Genomic DNA, 17,804 nt, shown 5'->3' with positions numbered 1-17,804 from the left:
TTTTATACCTAAAGCCTGGTGAATGCCTTGCATGAACTGAAAATGCTACCTCTTGACAAAATACAGTCAAGGCAGAGAGATATCATTTAGGTGATAAATATTAAATAATATAAAGATGGAAGAACAGGCAGCCATTGCCTGGTATTGCATCTGTACATCCAGATTGACTACAAATCCCATCAACAAGAATGAAAGCTAAAAGAAAAGAGTAGAATGGTAAAAATGATATGGGGACTTCATCATTAATCTCCCCAAAAAAGAAACAATCAGAAGAAGTAATAAAATTTTCACTGTTTGCAGATGATATGATATTACACATAGAGAATCCTCAAGATGCTATGAGAAAACTACTAGAGCTCATCAATGAATTTGGTAAAGTTGCAGGATACAAAGTTAATATGCAGAAATATGTTTCACTCCTATACACTAACAATGAAAGATCAGAAGGAGAAATTAAGGAAACAATCCCATTTACCATCACATCAAAAAGAATAAAGTACATAGGAATAAACCTACCTAAGGAGGCAAAAGACCTGTACTCTGAAAACTATAAGATGTTGATGAAAAAAATCAAAGATGACATGAACAGATGGAAAATATACCATGTTCCTGGATTGGAAGAATCAATATTGTCAATTTGACTATACTACCCAAAGCAATCTACAGATTCAATGTAATCCCTATCAAATTACCAATGACATTCTTAACAGAACTAGAACAAATTTTTTTAAAATTTGTATGGAAACATAAAAGACCCCAAATAGCCAAAGCAATCTTGAGAAAGAAACACTGAGCAGGAGGAATCAGGTTCCCTGACTTCAGACTATACTACAAAGCTACTGTAATCAAAATAGTATGGTACTGGCACAAAAACAGAAATATAGATCAATGGAACAGGATACAAAGCCCAGAAATAAACCCACACACCTATAGTCAACTAATCTATGACAAAGGAAGCAGAATATACAATGGTGAAAAGACAGTCTCTTCAATAAGTGGTGGTGGGAAAACTGGACAGCTACATGTAAAAGAATGAAATTAGAACACTTCTTAACACCATACACAAAAATAAACTCAAAATGGATTAAAGACCTAAATGTAAGGCCAGACACTATAAAACTCTTAGAGGAAAACATAGGAAGAACACTCTTTGACATAAATCACAGCAAGATCCTTTTGGTTCCACCTCCTAGAGTAATGGAAATAAAAACAAAAATAAACAAATGGGACCTAATTAAACTTAAAAGCTTTTACATAGCAAAGTAAACCATAAGCAAAATGAAAAGACAACCCACATAATGGGAGAAAATATTTGTAAACGATGCAAACAACAAGGGATTAATCTCCAAAATATACAAACAGCTCATGCAGCTCAATATAAAAAAAAATAATAATAATGACCCAATCAAAAAAGGTTATTGAGTTACTCAATAACCTACTCAAAAAAGGTTATGAGTAGAAGATCTTAATAGATATTTTTCCAAAGAATACATACAGATGGCCAAAAAGCACATGAAAAGATGCTCAACATCGCTAATTATTAGAGAAATGCAAGTCAAAACTACAGTGAGGTATCACCTCACACCAGTCAGAATGGCCATCATCAAAACGTCTACAAATAATAGATGTTGGAGAGGGTGTGGAGAAAAGGGAACCCTCCTACACTGTTGGTGGGAATGTAAATTGGTTACTGCCACTATGGAAGACAGTATGGAGATTCCTTAATAAACCAGAAATGGAGCTACCATATGATCCAGCAATCACACTTCTGGGCATATATTTGGAGAAAACCATAATTCAAAAAGATAAATGCACCCCAATGTTCATATCAGCACTATTTATAATAGCTAAGACATGAAACAACCTAAATGTCCATCAACAGATGAATGGATAGGTAAGACATAGAGCTCACCTTCCTCCCCACAAATACATCAAAAATACATCTACATGTGGAACAACTCCTGCAGAATACCTACTGAATGCTGGCAGAAGACCTCAACTTCCTAAAAGGCAAGAAACTCCCCATGTACCTGGGTAGGGCAAAAGAAAAAACAGAGACAAAAGAGTAGGGACAGGACCTGCACTTCTGGGAGGGCGCTGTGAAGGAGGAAAAGTTTCCATGCACTAGGAAGCCCCGTCACTGGTGGAGACCATGGTGGGGCAAAGCTTTGGAGCCACGGAGGAGAGCACAGCAACAGGGGTGCAGAGGGCAAAGCGGAGAGATTCCCACACAGAGGATCAGTGCATACCAGCACTCACCAGCCTGAGAGGCTCATCTGCTCACCTGCCAGGGTGGGTGGGGGCTGGGAGCTGAGGCTTGGGCTTTGGAGGTCAGACCCCAAGGAGAGGACTGGGGGTGGCTGCATGAACACAGCCTGAAGGGGGCTAGTGCACCATAGGTAACAGGGAGGGAGTCCAGGAAAAAGTCTGGAACTGCTTAAGAGTCAAGAGACCATTGTTTCAGGGTGCATGAGGAGAGGTGATCCTTCCCTGTCTGCTGACAGAAGGCAGAGCACCACCTAAACAAGCTCCGGAGACAGGCGTGAGCGGCTATCAGCTCAGACCCTAGAGACGAGCATGAACTGCTAATGCTGCTGCTGCAGCCACTAAGAATCCTGTGTGGAAGCACAGGTCACTCTCCACACCTCCCCTCCTGGGAGCCTGTGCAGCCCACCACTGCCAGGGTCCCGTTATCCAGGGACAATTTCCCCGGGAGAATACATGGCTCACCTGAGGCTGTTGCAGCATCACGTTGACCTCTGCCACCGCAGGTTCACCCTGCATTCCAATTATAACTACTGTACCACGCCCTCCACACCCACCACTGGCATGAGTGAGCCAGAGCCCCCTAATCAGCCGCTGCTTTAACCCCATTCTGTCTGGGTGGGAACAGAAGCCTGAGGGCGACCTACACACAGAGGTGGGGCCAAATCCAAAGCTGAAACCCAAGAGCTGTGCGAAAAAAGAAGAGAAAGGGAAATCTCTCCCAGCAGCCTCAGGAGCAGCAGATGAAATCTCCACAATCAACTTGATGTACCATGCATCTGTGGAATACCTGAATAGACAACAAATCAACCCAAAATTGAGGCGGTGGATTTTGGGAGCAAATTTAGACAAGGGGTTTGCTCTCTGCGACTGACTTGTTTTTGATTTTTATGTTTACCTTAGTATAGATTTTATTGCTTGTTATAATTTGTGGATTTGTTTATTGCTTTGGTCGCTCTTTTATTATTACTTTTTTAATTTTAATAATATTTTTATTTTTCTATTTTAATTATTTTTCTTTTATTTTTTTTCTTTCATTTTTCTCTTTTTTCCTTTGAGCTGTGTGGCTGACAGGGTCTTGGTGCTCCAGCCTGGAGATTCTGCGGTGGGAGAGCCGAGTTCGGGACATTGGTCCACCAGAGACCTCCCAGCCCCACAAAATATCAATCAGCGAGAGCTCTGCCAGAGATCTCCGTCTCAATGCTAAGACCCAGCTCCACCCAATGGCCAGCAAGCTCCAATGCTGGACACCCCATGCCAAACAACTAGCAACACAGGAACACAACCCCACCCATTAGCAGAGAGGTTGCCCCAAATCATACTAAGTTCACAGACACACCAAAACACACCACCAGACACAGCCTTGCCCACCAGAAAGACAAGATACAGCCCCACCCACCAGAAAACAGGCACTAGTCCCCTCCACTAGGAAGCCTACACAACCCACTGAACCAAACTTACCCACTGGGAGCAGACACCAAAAACAACAGGAACTATGAACCTGCAGCGTGTGAAAGGAGACCCCAAACACAGTAAGTTAAGCAAAAAGGGAAGACAGAGAAATATGCAGCAGATGAAGGAGCGGGTAAAAATCCACCAGACCAAACAAATGAAGAAGAAATAGGCAGTCTACCTGAAAAAGAATTCAGAGTAATGATAGTAAAGATGATACAAAATCTTGGAAATAGAATGGAGAAAATACAAGAAACATTTAACAAGGACCTAGAAGAACTGAAGAGCAAACAAACAAGGACGAACAACACAATAAATAAAATTAAAAATTCTCTAGACGGAATCAGTAGCAGAATAACTGAGGCAGAAGAATGGATAAGTTACCTGGAAGATAAAATAGTGGAAATAACTACCGCAGAGCAGAATAAAGAAAGAAAAATGAAAAGAACTGAGGACAGTTTCAGAGACCTGGAGACAACACTAAATGCACCAATATTTGAATTATAGGGGTCCCAGAAGAAGAAGAAGAGAAAAAGAAAGGGACTGAAAAAATATTTGAAGAGACTATAGTTGAAAACTTCCCTAATATGGGAAAAGAAATAGTCAGTCAAGTCCAGGAAGCTCAGAGAGTCCCATATAGGATAAATCCAAGGAGAAACATGACAAGACACATATTAATCAAACTATCAAAAATTAAATACGAAGAAAAAATATTAAAAGCAGCAAGGGAAAAGCAACAAATAACATACAAGGGAATCCCCATAAGGTTAACAGCTGATCTTTCAAAAGAAACTCTGAAAGCCAGAAGGGAGTGGCAGGACATATTTAAAGTGATGAAAGGGAAAAACCTACAACCCAAGATTACTCTACACAGCAAGGATCTCACTCAGATTCGATGGAGAAATTAAAACCTTTACAGACAAGCAAAAATTAAGAGAATTCAGCACCACCAAACCAACTTTACAACAAATGCTAAAGGAACTTCTCTAGGCAGGGCATGCAAAAGAAGGAAATGACCTACAAAAACAAACTCAAAACAATTAAGAAAATGGTAATAGGAACATACATATCGATAATTACCTTAAATGTAAATGGATTAAATGCTCCAACCAAAAGACATAGACTGTCTGAATGGATACAAAAACAAGACCCATATATATGCTGTCTACAAGAGACCCACTTCAGATCTAGGGACACATACATACGGAAAGTGAGGGGATGGAAAAAGATATTCCATGCAAATTGAAAACAAAAGAGAGCTGGAGTAGCAATTCTCATATCAGGCAAAAGTAGACCTTAAAATAAAGACTATTACGAGAGACAAAGAAGAACACTACATAATGATCAAGGGATCAATCCAAGAAGAAGATATAACAATTGTGAATACTTATGCACCCAACATAGGAGCACCTCAATACATAAGACAAATGCTAACAGCCATAATAGGGGAAATCAACAGCAACACAATAATAGTAGAGGACTTTAACATCCCACTTTCACCAATGAACAGATCATCCAAAATGAAAATAAATAAGGAAACACAAGCTTTAAATGATACATTAAACAAGATGGACTTAATTGATATTTATAGGACATTCCATCCAAAAACAACAGAATACACTTTCTTCTCAAGTGTTCGTGGAACATTCTCTAGGATAGATCATATCTTGGGTCACAAATCAAGCCTTGGTAAATTTAAGAAAATTGAAATCGTATCAAGTACCTTTTCCACCACAACATTATGAGACTAGATATCGATTACAGGAAAAAAATCTGTAACAAATACAAATACAGGGAGTATAAACAATACACTACTAAATAACCAAGAGATCACTGAAGAAATCAAAGAGGAAATCAAAAAGTTCCTAGAAACAAATGACAATGAAAACACGATGACCCAAAACCTATGAGATGCAGCAAAAGCAGTTCTAAGAGGGAAGTTTACAGCAATACAATCCTACGTTAAGAAACAAGAAACATGTCAAATAAACAACCTAACCTTACACCTAAAGCAATTAAAGAAAGAAGAACAAAAAAAAACCCAAAGTTAGCAGAAGGAAAGAAATCATAAAGATCAGACCAGAAATAAATGAAAATGAAATGAAGGAAATGATAGTAAAGATCAATACAACTAAAAGCTGGTTCTTTGAGAAGATAAACAAAATTGATAAACCACTAGCCAGACTCATCAAGAAAAAAAGCGAGAAGACTCAAATCAACAGAATTAGAAATGAAAACAGTGAAGTAACAACTGACCCTGCAGAAACACAAAGAATCATGAGGATTACTACAAGCAGCTATATGCCACTAAAATGGACAACCTGGAAGAAATGGACAAATTCTTAGAAAAGCACAACCTTCTGAGACTAAACCAGGAAGAAATAGAAAATATAAACAGACCAATCACAAGCACTGAAATGGAAACTGTGATTAAAAACCTTCCAACTTATGTATGACTGATTCACTTTGTTATAAAGCAGAAACTAACACACCATTGTAAAGCAATTATACCCCAATAAAGATGTTAAAAAAAAAAACCTTCCAACAAACAAAAGCCCAGGACCAGATGGCTTCACAGAGAATTCTATCAAACATTTAGAAAAGAGCTAATGCCTATCCTTCTCAAACTCTTCCAAAATATAGCAGAGGGAAGAACACTCCCAAACTCATTCTACAAGGCCACCATAACCCTGACACCAAAACCAGACAAAGATGTCACAAAGAAAGAAAACTACAGGGCAATATCACTGATGAACATAGATGCAAAAATCCTCAACAAAATACTAGCAAACAGAATCCAACAGCACATTAAAAGGATCGTACACCATGATCAAGTGGGATTTATCCAGGAACGCAAGGATTCTTCAATATACAAAAATCAATCAACATGATACACCACATTAACAAACTGAAGGATAAAAACCATATGATCATCTCAAGAGATGCAGAAAAAGCTTTTGTCAAAATTCAACACCCATTTATGATAAAAACTCTCCAGAAAGTAGGCATAGGGAGAACTTACCTCAACATAATAAAGGCCATATATGAGAAACCCACAGCCAACATTGTTCTCGATGGTGAAAAACTAAAACCATTTCCACTAAGATCAGGAGCAAGACAAGGTTGCCTACTCTCACCACTATTATTCAACATAGTTGTGGAAGTTTTATTCACAGCAATCAGAGAAGACAAAGAAATAAAAGGAATCCAAATCAGAAAAGAAGAAGTAAAGCTGTCACTGTTTGCAGATAACATGATACTATACATAGAGATGCCTAAAATTGCTACCAGAAAATGACTAGAGGTAATCAATGAATTTGGTAAAGTAGCAGGATACAAAATTAATGCATAGAAATCTCTTGCATTCCTATACACTAATGATCAAAAATCAGAAAGAAAAATTAAGAAACACTCCCACTTACCATTGCAACAAAAAGAATAAAATACCTAGGAATAAACCTACCTAAGGAGACAAAAGACCTGTATGCAGAAGACTATAAGACACTGATGAAAGAAATCAGAGGATACAAACAAATGGAGAGATATATCATGTCCTTGGATTGGAAGAATCAACATTGTGAAAATGACTATACTACCTAAAGGAATCTACAGATTCAATGCAATCCCTATCAAACTACCACTGACATTTTTAACAGAACTAGAACAAAAAATTTCACAATTTATATGGAAACACAGAAGATCCTGAATAGCAAAAACAATCTTAAGAAAGAAAAATGGAGCTGGAGGAATCAGGCTCCCTGACTTCAGACTATAATACAAAGCCACAGTAATCAAGACAGTATGGTACTGGCACAAAAACAGAAATATAGATCAATGGAACAGGATAGAAAGCCCAGAGATAAACCACACACATATGGTCACCTTATCTTTGATAAAGGCGGCAAGAATATACAATGGAGAAAAGATAGCCTCTTCAATAAGTGGTGCTGGGAAAACTGGACAGCTACACGTAAAAGAATGAAATTGGAACACCTCCTAACACCATACACAAAAATAAACTCAAAATGAATTAAAGACCTAAATGTAATACCAGACACTATAAAACTCTTAGAGGAAAACATAGGAAGAACACTCTTTGACATAAATCACAGCAAGATCCTTTTTAACCCACCTCCTACAGAGATGGAAATTAAAACAAAAATAAACAAATGGGACCTTTGAAACTTAAAAGCTTTTGCACAGCAAAGGAAACCATAAATAAGATGAAAAGACAACCCTCAGAATGGGAGAAAATATTTGCAAATGAAGCAACTGACAAAGGATTAATCTCCAAAATATACAAGCAGCTCATGCAGCTCAACATCAAAAAAACAAACAACCCAATCCAAAAATGGGCAGAAGACCTAAATAGACATTTCTCCAAAGATATACAGATTGCCAACAAACACATGAAAGGATGCTCAACATCACTAATCATTAGAGAAATTCAGATCAAAACTACAATGAGGTATCACCTCACACCGGTCAGAATGGCCATCATCAAAAATCTACAAGCAATAAATGCTGGAGAGGGTGTGGATAAAAGGGAACCCTCTTGCACTACTGGTGGGAATGTTCATTGATACAGCCACTATGGAGAACAGTATGGAGGTTCCTTAAAAAATTAAAACTAGAACTACCATATGACCCAGCAATCCCACTACTGAGCATATACTCAGAGAAAACCATAATTCAAAAATACGCATGCACCCCAATGTTCACTGCAGCACTATTTACAATAGCCAGGTCATGGAAGCAACCTAAATGCCCATCAACAGATGAATGGATAAAGAAGATGTGGTACATATATACAATGGAATATTACTCAGCAATAAGAAGGAAAACTGGGTCATTTGCAGAGATGTGGGTGGATCTAGAGACTGTCATACAGAGTGAAGTAAGTCAGAAAGAGAAAAGCAAATACTGTAAACTAACACATATATATGGGAACTAAAAAAAAAAATGGTTCTGATGAGCCTAGGGGCGGGACAGTAATAAAGATGCAGACATAGAGTATGGACTTGAGGACATGGGGAGGGGGAAGGGTAAGCTGGGATAAAGTGAGAGAGTGGCATGGACATATATACACTACCAAATGTAAAATAGATAGCTAGTGGGAAGCAGCTACGTAGCACAGGGAGATCAGCTCAGTGCTTTGTGACCACCTATAGGGGTGGGATACGGAGGGTGGGAGGGAGACACAAGAGGGAGGGGATATGGGGATATATGTATACATATAGCTGATTCACTTTGTTATACAGCAGAAAATAACACAACATTGTAAAGCAATTATACTCCAGTAAAGATGTTTAAATAAATAAATAAAAACAGATGAATAAAGAACATGTAATACATATACGCAATGGAATATTATTCAGCCATAAAAAATGAAATAATGTCATTGGCAGTAACATGGATGGACGTAGAGGTTATCATACTAAATGAAGTAAGTCAGACAAAGACAAATATCATACATCACTTGTATGTGGAATCTAAACAAAGTGATACAAATAAACTTATTTACAAAATAGAAAGAGACTCACAGACTTAGAAAGCAAACTTATGCTTACCAAAGGGGAAGTGTTGGGGGGAGGGATAAATTAGTAGTTTGGCTTTAACATACACACACTACTATATATAAACTAGATAATCAACAAGGACCTGCTGTATAGCACAGGGAACTCTACTCAATATCCTGTAATAACCTACATGGTAAAAGGATCAGAAAAAGAATAGATATATGTATACGTATAACTAAATCACTTTGCTGTACACCTGAAACTAACACAACAGTGTCAATCACCTATACTCCAATATAAAATAAAAATTATAAAAAAAAGAAGTGGTACTCACCTCTTTAGATTAAACAAAGTGATTGGGGACAGGTCATGGAGAGGGTACCCTGAAGTAGCAGGGGCCTCTAAAAAATGGTCGTCTGCTTTACTGTGGAAAAATCTGTCCCCAAGAGCCACTGTCATTACAGAAGGAAAGTTTGTTGACAACTTGGGCTCCCTCCTGAAATCCCCCTCACAGTAGATAGCATTGGACAAGGGGCAAGACACAATAATCAAGAAGAGCCCTATCACTCAGCATCTTAGAAAAACACAAGTGTTGGGTCACAAACTATCAGCAAGTATTTGTGGTAAGGAGACTTTTCACATCTAACTTTTCTAAACTTCTTCTAGGTTACAAACCTAAAATTTGATGAGACCCCTGACATTCTCCCCAGGGAAATGTCCACGTGAACACTCAAATTTACATTCAGTTTCAGAGACTTTAAAGACCTCCTACTGCCTATGGATGCCAGGTAAGAACCTTTGGAATCGAAGCTAAATCCCTTGACAGAAATTAAAACATGGTGGGAGAATAGCCATTCACATCTACCATATAAAACAAGGAATTGTTAATACAGAGTGTACAGGGGAATGATGGCCTTTAACACTACCTTGTTAGTTTGAGGAGCAAAGGGTCCTTAGAAACAATTCACATCTCATAGCTCTAGCTTGCAAAGTTCTTAGACAACAGAAATAACAACGATAGTCAAAGCAAAGGTCATTTTGCACCAGCCACATGCCAGGCCTCTGGCACCAAACTGTTCATTTATTTAACAAGTAGTTATCAAGAATTTTAGTGGTCATTTTAAATAAGTTAATACACAGAGGAAGCTTAAAGGATAGCTTGACATACAGCAGGTACTCAAGATAAGTTAGCTATTATTATTACAGTCAGGAAGTACTAAGGTATTGGGGGTTTAGTAAAAAGGCCCACCAGGGCACCTGACACCACCCCTCCCTGAGAAGTCATTGACCCACTCAAAACATAATAACCAAATATTCCCCTTAAAGCTTATATTTTGGTTAAGACTGCCAGGAAACTATATTTAGTGCAAAAACCCAAAACTACTGCTGAAACCCGGGATCGAACCAGGGACCTTTAGATCTTCAGTCTAACGCTCTCCCAACTGAGCTATCTCAGCTTGTTCAGGTGACTTCTCCTGAATAACTATAATGGAATAATACTTGTTTTATAATAAAAAAATCAATACTCAGAGTCAGCTGGAGGTAGGCATTTAACAAATCTTCAGAGATGATGAGGTAAGTTCCCTGTTTACAAGCTAGATGTAATAAATAATTTCACCCTTCTCAGTTCTGTGTTTAACTGCCCTGAAATCTGTTTTTTCAGTTTAAAAATAAATCATGGGGCTTCCCTGGTTGCGCAGTGGTTGAGAGTCCGCCTGCCGATGCAGGGGACACGGGTTTGTGCCCTGGTCTGGGAAGATCCCACATGCCGTGGAGCGGCTGGGCCCGTGAGCCATGGCCGCTGAGCCTGTGCGTCCGGAGCCTGTGCTCCGCAAAGGGAGAGGCCACAGCAGTGAGATGCCCGTGTACCGTAAAAAAAATTAAAAATAAAATAAATAAATAAATCATGAACTTTTTTCACGTCCAAAAAATACACGTCTTTACTTGGAATTTCCATCCTAATATATGCTTAATTTCTAGAAAAATGGCAGCTTGGTCCACTTAAAAATTTAATTAAATATCACTTTTTCATAAAAGCAATGTTCCCAGACTTCCCTGACTGTCTAGTGGTTAAGACTCTGTGCTCCCACTGCTGGGGGCACGGGTTGAATCCCTGGTCAGGGAACTAAGGTCCCACACACCACATTGGCGTGGCTGAAGAAAAAAAAAAAAGCAATGTTCCCATAAGCTCAATAACATAGCCAAGATTGGAAACTAGCTGAAGACTAAAGCTCCAAAGAGATCACTGAAGTGTAATGCAGACCAAAAATATATGAACAAGAAAGATGAAATGAACTGAAAAGCTCTGTGGTAACAGAATAACAGGTCTCCAAAGATACCCAGGTCCTAATGTTACCTGTTGCTGGGTCCTGCTGCTCACTGCTCAGAAAGCTGCTCAAAACTCAGGACTCGAGAGAGAGACAAATGTTGGCAGAAAGGAAAGCAGCTTGTAGTCAGAACTCCGGCAATCTGGGGTTGCAGTAGACTCAGTGTCCCCCAGAAACCATCTCTGAAGATTCTGCTTGGCCATGGAAGTTTTTAAAGGGAAAAAGGGAGGTAATCTCCATTAATCATTGAGATGGGGGGTCAGGGTCATCACCACCCTCCGCTGTGTGCAGGCTTGTTGACTTCTCGTGATTTTTCTTTAGATGCTATCTCGTGCACACAGTTTGTTCATGAGATGACCGAAGGGGAAACTAGGAAAAAGATCTGGTTATCTGTTAATTACTTATTCTTCATTTCTACTTCTTTGATCTATGGAAAGAACCAACAGATTAGGCAAGGTGTTGTGTGATCAAAAGATTTGAAAGGTGTGTTAGGGCTGGAGATGAGTAGCGCATGGGGGTCCCTGGTTTAATATTAGTGACAGAACAAAGAGGATGCCTCCTGCAGAGATCTCATTCCTGCCGAAAACTGCTTATGAGCGCCCCCTTGTCAGAGAATCATTCCATTGCTGTGGGATTATGGGCGAAGGTGGGTCTTCTGGAACTTCTTCGTGCTGACATAGGGCACCGTATTCTTAGAGTAGAAGATGTCAACATGGGTCTGAAGCATCTCTTTGTTGACCATTGTAATTGCCTGTTTACATAACCAGACAGAACAAGCTACAATTATTTTGATGCCTACAAAGATTATAAGCAGCAGTGTTAATCCCATCCTCTTACGGCCAGTTCTTGGAATTATGTTAGCCATAGATTCAGTATTGCTCAAGATGGAGCAGTTTATGTCATGGCTACTGCCTGGTCATCGTGCAGTCAGCTTTTTCCCTCCCGTGGCAGTCACAGTATCTGTAAAACAACTCAGGAATGTGCATCAGACACTTGAGTCTGTGACTTTATTGTCCTAATCATTAGCTGCTTGAGGAAGCTCCTTTGTGACTCCGGGGGGGGGGGGGGTTGCTGGGAGACTTCAGCTTTTCTATAAACAAGAGACGGGAGACATGAAGAGGCCTTTGTACTTGGAGAGGCCACAGGGTTCTGCTCAGTCCCACTAATCCCCAGACAATACAATATGTTAGGAAACCTGGAAAAGGAGAATCAAGGTTGCAGATGGAATTGTTTGCTAATCAGTTTACTTTGAGATGAGGAGAGCATCCTGGACCATCTGGATGGGCCCAAGGTAATCACAAGAGTTGTTATAGGTAGAACAAAGTGGCAGAAGAAAGAACCAGAGAGATGGCAGCACAAGAGGAACCCGGCCTGACACTGCTGGATTTGAAGGTGGAAGGGGGCCAGGAGGAATGTGGGCAGCAGCCCCTGGGAGCTAGAAAAGGCAAAACAATGGATTCTCCCCTGGAGCCCGCACAAAAGAAGGCAGCCCTGCCAACACCTTGATTTTAGCCCAGGGGGGCTAATTTTGGTCCTCTCACCTCCAGAACTGTAAGATAATAAATTTGTGTTATTTCAAGTCACTACATTTGTGGTAGTTTATTGCAGCAGCAACTGGAAACTAATAGGTTTGTAAAAAACATATTTATTAGTAAGTTAAGTGAATATTGGAATTTTAGAATGTCTAATATTAGAATTTTTAATACCAAATGTGCCTTGGATTAATTCTGTAGTTTGAAGGTAAGCTATCTTTGATGACTTAAAGTCTCAGATTCTTTTATCCTAAATAATTTTAAAACCTACAAACTCAGTACATATGGAAGGTAGGGTTGTAGCTAAATTCTGATATTGATTTTAAATAGATTCTATGTGATTTAAAGTAAGAGACTGAATCTAACACCATTTTTCTTTGTCGCACAAATTTCTACATTTCCTAGATAGTTAGATAAAATTGGTGTAGTAAAAGAATTGGGCAACTGAATGCCCTGGACCTCATTTTCCTCCATTTCCTCTATAAAATGGAGATAATGTCTGTTATGGACTGAACTGTGTTTCCCCCAAATTCAGATGTTGAGGTCTCCACTCCCAGTATCTCAGACTGTTACCGTATTCACCTTGTTAAAGAATGATCGTTAAAGTGAGGCCCTTAGGGTAGGACCTTAATCCAATCTGACTGTTGTCCTTATAAGAGGAAGAGACACAGGGGACACTGCTGCACAGAGGGATGACCATGTGGGGAAAAACTGGCAAGAGGCGAGCCCTCTGCAAGCCAAGGAGGGAGGCCTGAAACAGATCCTCCCACCACGGACCCCAGAGGAAGCGCACCATGCCTGCACCTTGATCGAGGACTTCAGCCTCCAGAACTGTGAGAATTTAGATTCCTGTTGTTAAGGTACCCATTCTGTGCTATTTTCTCACAACAACCCTAGCGAACTAATACAATACCCAATTCACAGAGTAAATAAAGAGATCATGTACGTTAAAAGCACTCGGTAAGTATCTAGGGGAGACAGATATTGGGAGTAATAGAGATGTTGAACCAAAGACAAAATTTTAATTTTTTTCAGATCATTTTTAAATCTCTAGGATTAACTCTTTGATCCTTTTGTTTTGTCCAGTAAATTTTTATTAAAAAAGTACACTTTTGCCCCCAGAGTAAAACTCCTAGTTAATATTGCAAACACTTCGGGGATATACAATATATTTCAAAAAACCAGTCATTTATCTGAAATCATTCAGAAAGCTAGGGTCTGATAGTTGGATAATCATTGCAGTCACAATTTCTTTCCACAGCAACTTCGTGGAAAAACGTACTTTGTTTTTGTTTTTTTTTTTTGCGGTACGCGGGCCTCTCACTGCTGTGGCCTCTCCCGTTGCGGAGCACAAGCTCCGGACGCGCAGGCCCAGCAGCCACGGCTCACGGGCCCAGCTGCTCCGCGGCACGTGGGATCCCCCCGGACAAGGGCACGAACCCGTGTCCCCTGCAGCGGCAGGCAGACTCCCAACCACTGCGCCACCAGGGAAGCCCCATACTTTTTAATAAGAGAACATACATTGCTTCATCTGCTTCTTAGGCACATTTAAATCAGTTATTTACATCATTCCTAAATCTTTCTTTGGAAGATAAAAGCAAAACATTCTAAGTCAGGATACATTTAAGTTGTGGATTTCAGACTCTAGAGTTTGAGAGACTTAAACCCTTTGAATCAAAAAGGAAATCATGACAGAAATGTTTTTAGTAAACCTCTGAATATTGAGGAAAAACAGCTTTTACCAAAATAAAACGACCACCCCCCCAAAAAAAACCTTTCAGAATTATAGGCCACTGGTATTTAAATCAAATCTTATCCTTAAGTCTGTGACATTTTCTTGAACAGCTTTGCTCTTTTGGGCCTGTTTCCCACAAGCGATTTTCCTCTGGACAAGCAATGGCGGTCTTACCCCTCCTCAGAATAAGCCATGGTGGTGTTACACTCATAATAACCGCTGTGTCTTTTCAAATTAGGTTTCTTCTCACTTGCATCCACAGAGACTCCCCCGCTCCTATGCAGTTCTCCATTCCTTTTATCCCAAAGCCAAGTGAAACATTGGCTCTAGGACGAAAGAATCTGAGACTTAAATTTATCAATTATGACACACTTTCAGTCTACAGAATTCATTCACAGCACATCGGGTATCAGAAATTCTGATGTTAACTAATAAATACTCTTCCCAAAGCCTGTCTTCATGTGCTTCACATTCCTGCTCATGTTCTTCAAGTTCATCAGTCCACTGTAGACATCTCCCGGGAGTCTTGGCCGGTTTGTGCAGGCTGGTCCAGTCCGTGGTGGCTGCAGGAGCCCAGCCTTGCAGGGAAGGCACAGTCCACTGCAGTCTTGAGCCTTGGTCAGTATGACTGCTCACACTAGGGACACAGCTGCCATGGCCCCATCTGCTTCCGGGCCCAGGCACTGAGACTCACAACCTTGCAGTTCAGCAGATTCCCCTGACTCAGTGGTCCAGCTGTGACCCCAACTCTAAGAGCAGACCAGGAGGGACCAGAATTGTCTGGGCTCCTGGGCCCTAAGCTTCAAAGTTTGAACCATGTGTTGCTGCCGCATTCCCTGATATGCACTGGAATCTGATTCTGGGTTCGGGTCTCCTTCGCACTAGACATCCCAGGCTTCCCCAGAATAGAATGTACTCCTAGAAAGCAGAAGTGCTTTTTAGAAGTTGCATTTATGATTATGGGTTTCTAGATTCCCTGTGGATTTGTCATACTTGATGCAGGTTTGGACAAGGCGAACCTGCCAGTTAGAGTTTTGATACTGTGTCCTTCACACTGTGAAACAAACTGTCCAGTGGACTCAGAATACATGTTTAACCCCTATTAGCTATGGTGAAACCTTAAAATCAAACATTTCTGGGCTTCAGTTTCCTAACAAGATGTTCTCTAAGATCCCTGTCTGGACCAGCTTCTAGGATTCCATGGGGCATTAGCCACCTGCTAAGCCAGAAGAGATGGCGGTGGCCAAGGGGTTGTTATAATTTTCAGGGATCAACCGTGAGGACCCAAGGTAGTGCCCCCCAGCCCTGAAAGATTTGGTGCACTTCTACAAAAAGCCTTCATCCCCCAGTAACGCTTACTCTGGGTATGTTTCTCTGTTGCTGACTCACCATTGGCAGACTGTGTACTTTAAGCTAATTTCTTATTAGAGGTGTTAGATTTACACCCATGCATTCACAGTTGATGGGACTAGAAGTTCTCTCATGGCACAAAGCAGAGCATCTCTCATGTGCTCTGAATTTCATAAAAATGAGCCTCTAAGAGGTCCCATAGGACCCTGGTTCCCAATGTATCAAGTCAAGTGTTAAGGAATTCCCCAAAAAGGTGGCTAGAAACTATGGATTAAATAGCAATGTAAGTTAAAAACTGCTGTCACCTAGAGGGTTTTCATTGGTCGTGACAGTGTTTTAAAATCATTGCAAAACTTTAAAAACAAAATAAGAAGCAACTTCACCTGATTAAAGGAAAAGACTGCCCTTTATGCTTCTGCCCTGTTAGATGCCAGAGTGATTGGTTAGAACAATCACGCTGAGAAGTGCTTTGAAAATGGTCTTCTAAATGCACTGGGTTTTGTTTTGCTTTGTTTCTCCTGTTGTAGACTTTCTTTACCTAAATTTTGTGAGTCTTTAAGTTACTGCTAACTTGTCCTAACTACCTCTAACTTGTTGATCCAGTCGATTATAGCAACCGGGTTACTTCATGAGCCTCCCCAAAAAAGACAGTAATCCACCTTTCTGTCAAGACATAGAACCTTCGATTTGACCATTGGTAACTGTCAGACGACCTTAGTCGACTACAGAACAATGTTTCAGAAAATGGCCTCCCAGATCCCTCTCCCTCCTCCTCCCCCACCACTGGTAAGTTTTATTATCGAAAGTAATTGTTGGAAAACCAAAGGAAGGACAAAACTGTGAGTAATGTTGACAAAGTCTGAACATGAGCTTTCTAGTCTATGTCTCAGGTCCCTTCATAGCTAGCAAAATTCTCATTTTCCAAAGTAGGTCCTCAGACTGTTCCAGAACTGCCCCTTGACCTTTCTTTAACATTTAAAAGAAGAAACTGCTTCTTAATCCCTCCCTATTTTTTCTTGATGCTACAACCCCCTAAAGTATAGCCTTTTCAGGGCTAACTCCCAAGACAGATATGTGACCACCCTTCAAGGAAACAGTGAGAACCATTACTTTTCATCCTTTAATTATATCTTGTTTTCTTCTATTTTCTCTCTTCTATAAAATGCTCCTATTTTCTGATAGGAACCTCTTTTCCTCCCTTTTAAAGCCAAACTCAAAGCAATCAACCATTCATAAGAGTTTCACTTTCAAGAGGAAAAACTATCTCAAGGTTAAAAGAGAACTTGTGCTCAGTTCCTGAGACTCCTAGAACCACGTCATGGGTTCAGTAGCCCAAAGTCTTCCGTCCAATAGCTAAGAGGAATACTGTGTGGGCTAGTGTCCAGGGTCACCCCTCCACCCGTGGCGCTTGCTTCTTCTTTAGGGGACTTTCAGGTACCCTGGGATGTACCTGCTCCCACTGTCCTCCTTGAACTTCCTGCTGTGGAATCCAACATCTCTCTCTCTGATCTCCACCCCAACCCAGCTGAAAAGTATCGTTTGAGACTGGGACCTTACATGATGGTGATAAATTATCAGAATTATGTGGCAGTGCTAAACCTCAATAAGTTACCTCTAAGCAGTA

General features: G+C 40.3%; 1 long non-coding RNA gene and 1 other non-coding gene across 7 annotated transcripts in view; both read right to left on the bottom strand.

Annotated features, from left to right (window-relative positions):
- The window catches only part of LOC137226147 (uncharacterized), a 69,852-nt gene that overhangs the window by 37,769 nt on the left and 14,279 nt on the right, over positions 1 to 17,804 (bottom strand). For 4 of the 6 annotated variants that reach the window (XR_010944200.1, XR_010944202.1, XR_010944203.1 and 1 more), the window contains exon 4: positions 11,593 to 11,754. The exons of the other annotated variants lie outside the window; for them this stretch is intronic. This is a non-coding gene — a long non-coding RNA (uncharacterized lncRNA). The remainder of the gene's footprint in view (positions 1 to 11,592; positions 11,755 to 17,804) is intronic. 6 annotated transcript variants of the gene reach the window in all.
- On the bottom strand, positions 10,621 to 10,693 carry TRNAF-GAA (transfer RNA phenylalanine (anticodon GAA)). The gene has a single exon. It is a non-coding gene; the product is annotated as a tRNA-Phe (tRNA).

The sequence above is a fragment of the Pseudorca crassidens genome, chromosome 6 (genome assembly GCF_039906515.1).
Source record: "Pseudorca crassidens isolate mPseCra1 chromosome 6, mPseCra1.hap1, whole genome shotgun sequence".
Lineage (NCBI taxonomy): Eukaryota > Metazoa > Chordata > Mammalia > Artiodactyla > Delphinidae > Pseudorca > Pseudorca crassidens.
Note: the sequence above shows the minus strand (reverse complement) of the source record. Positions and strands in the feature narration are given on the sequence as shown.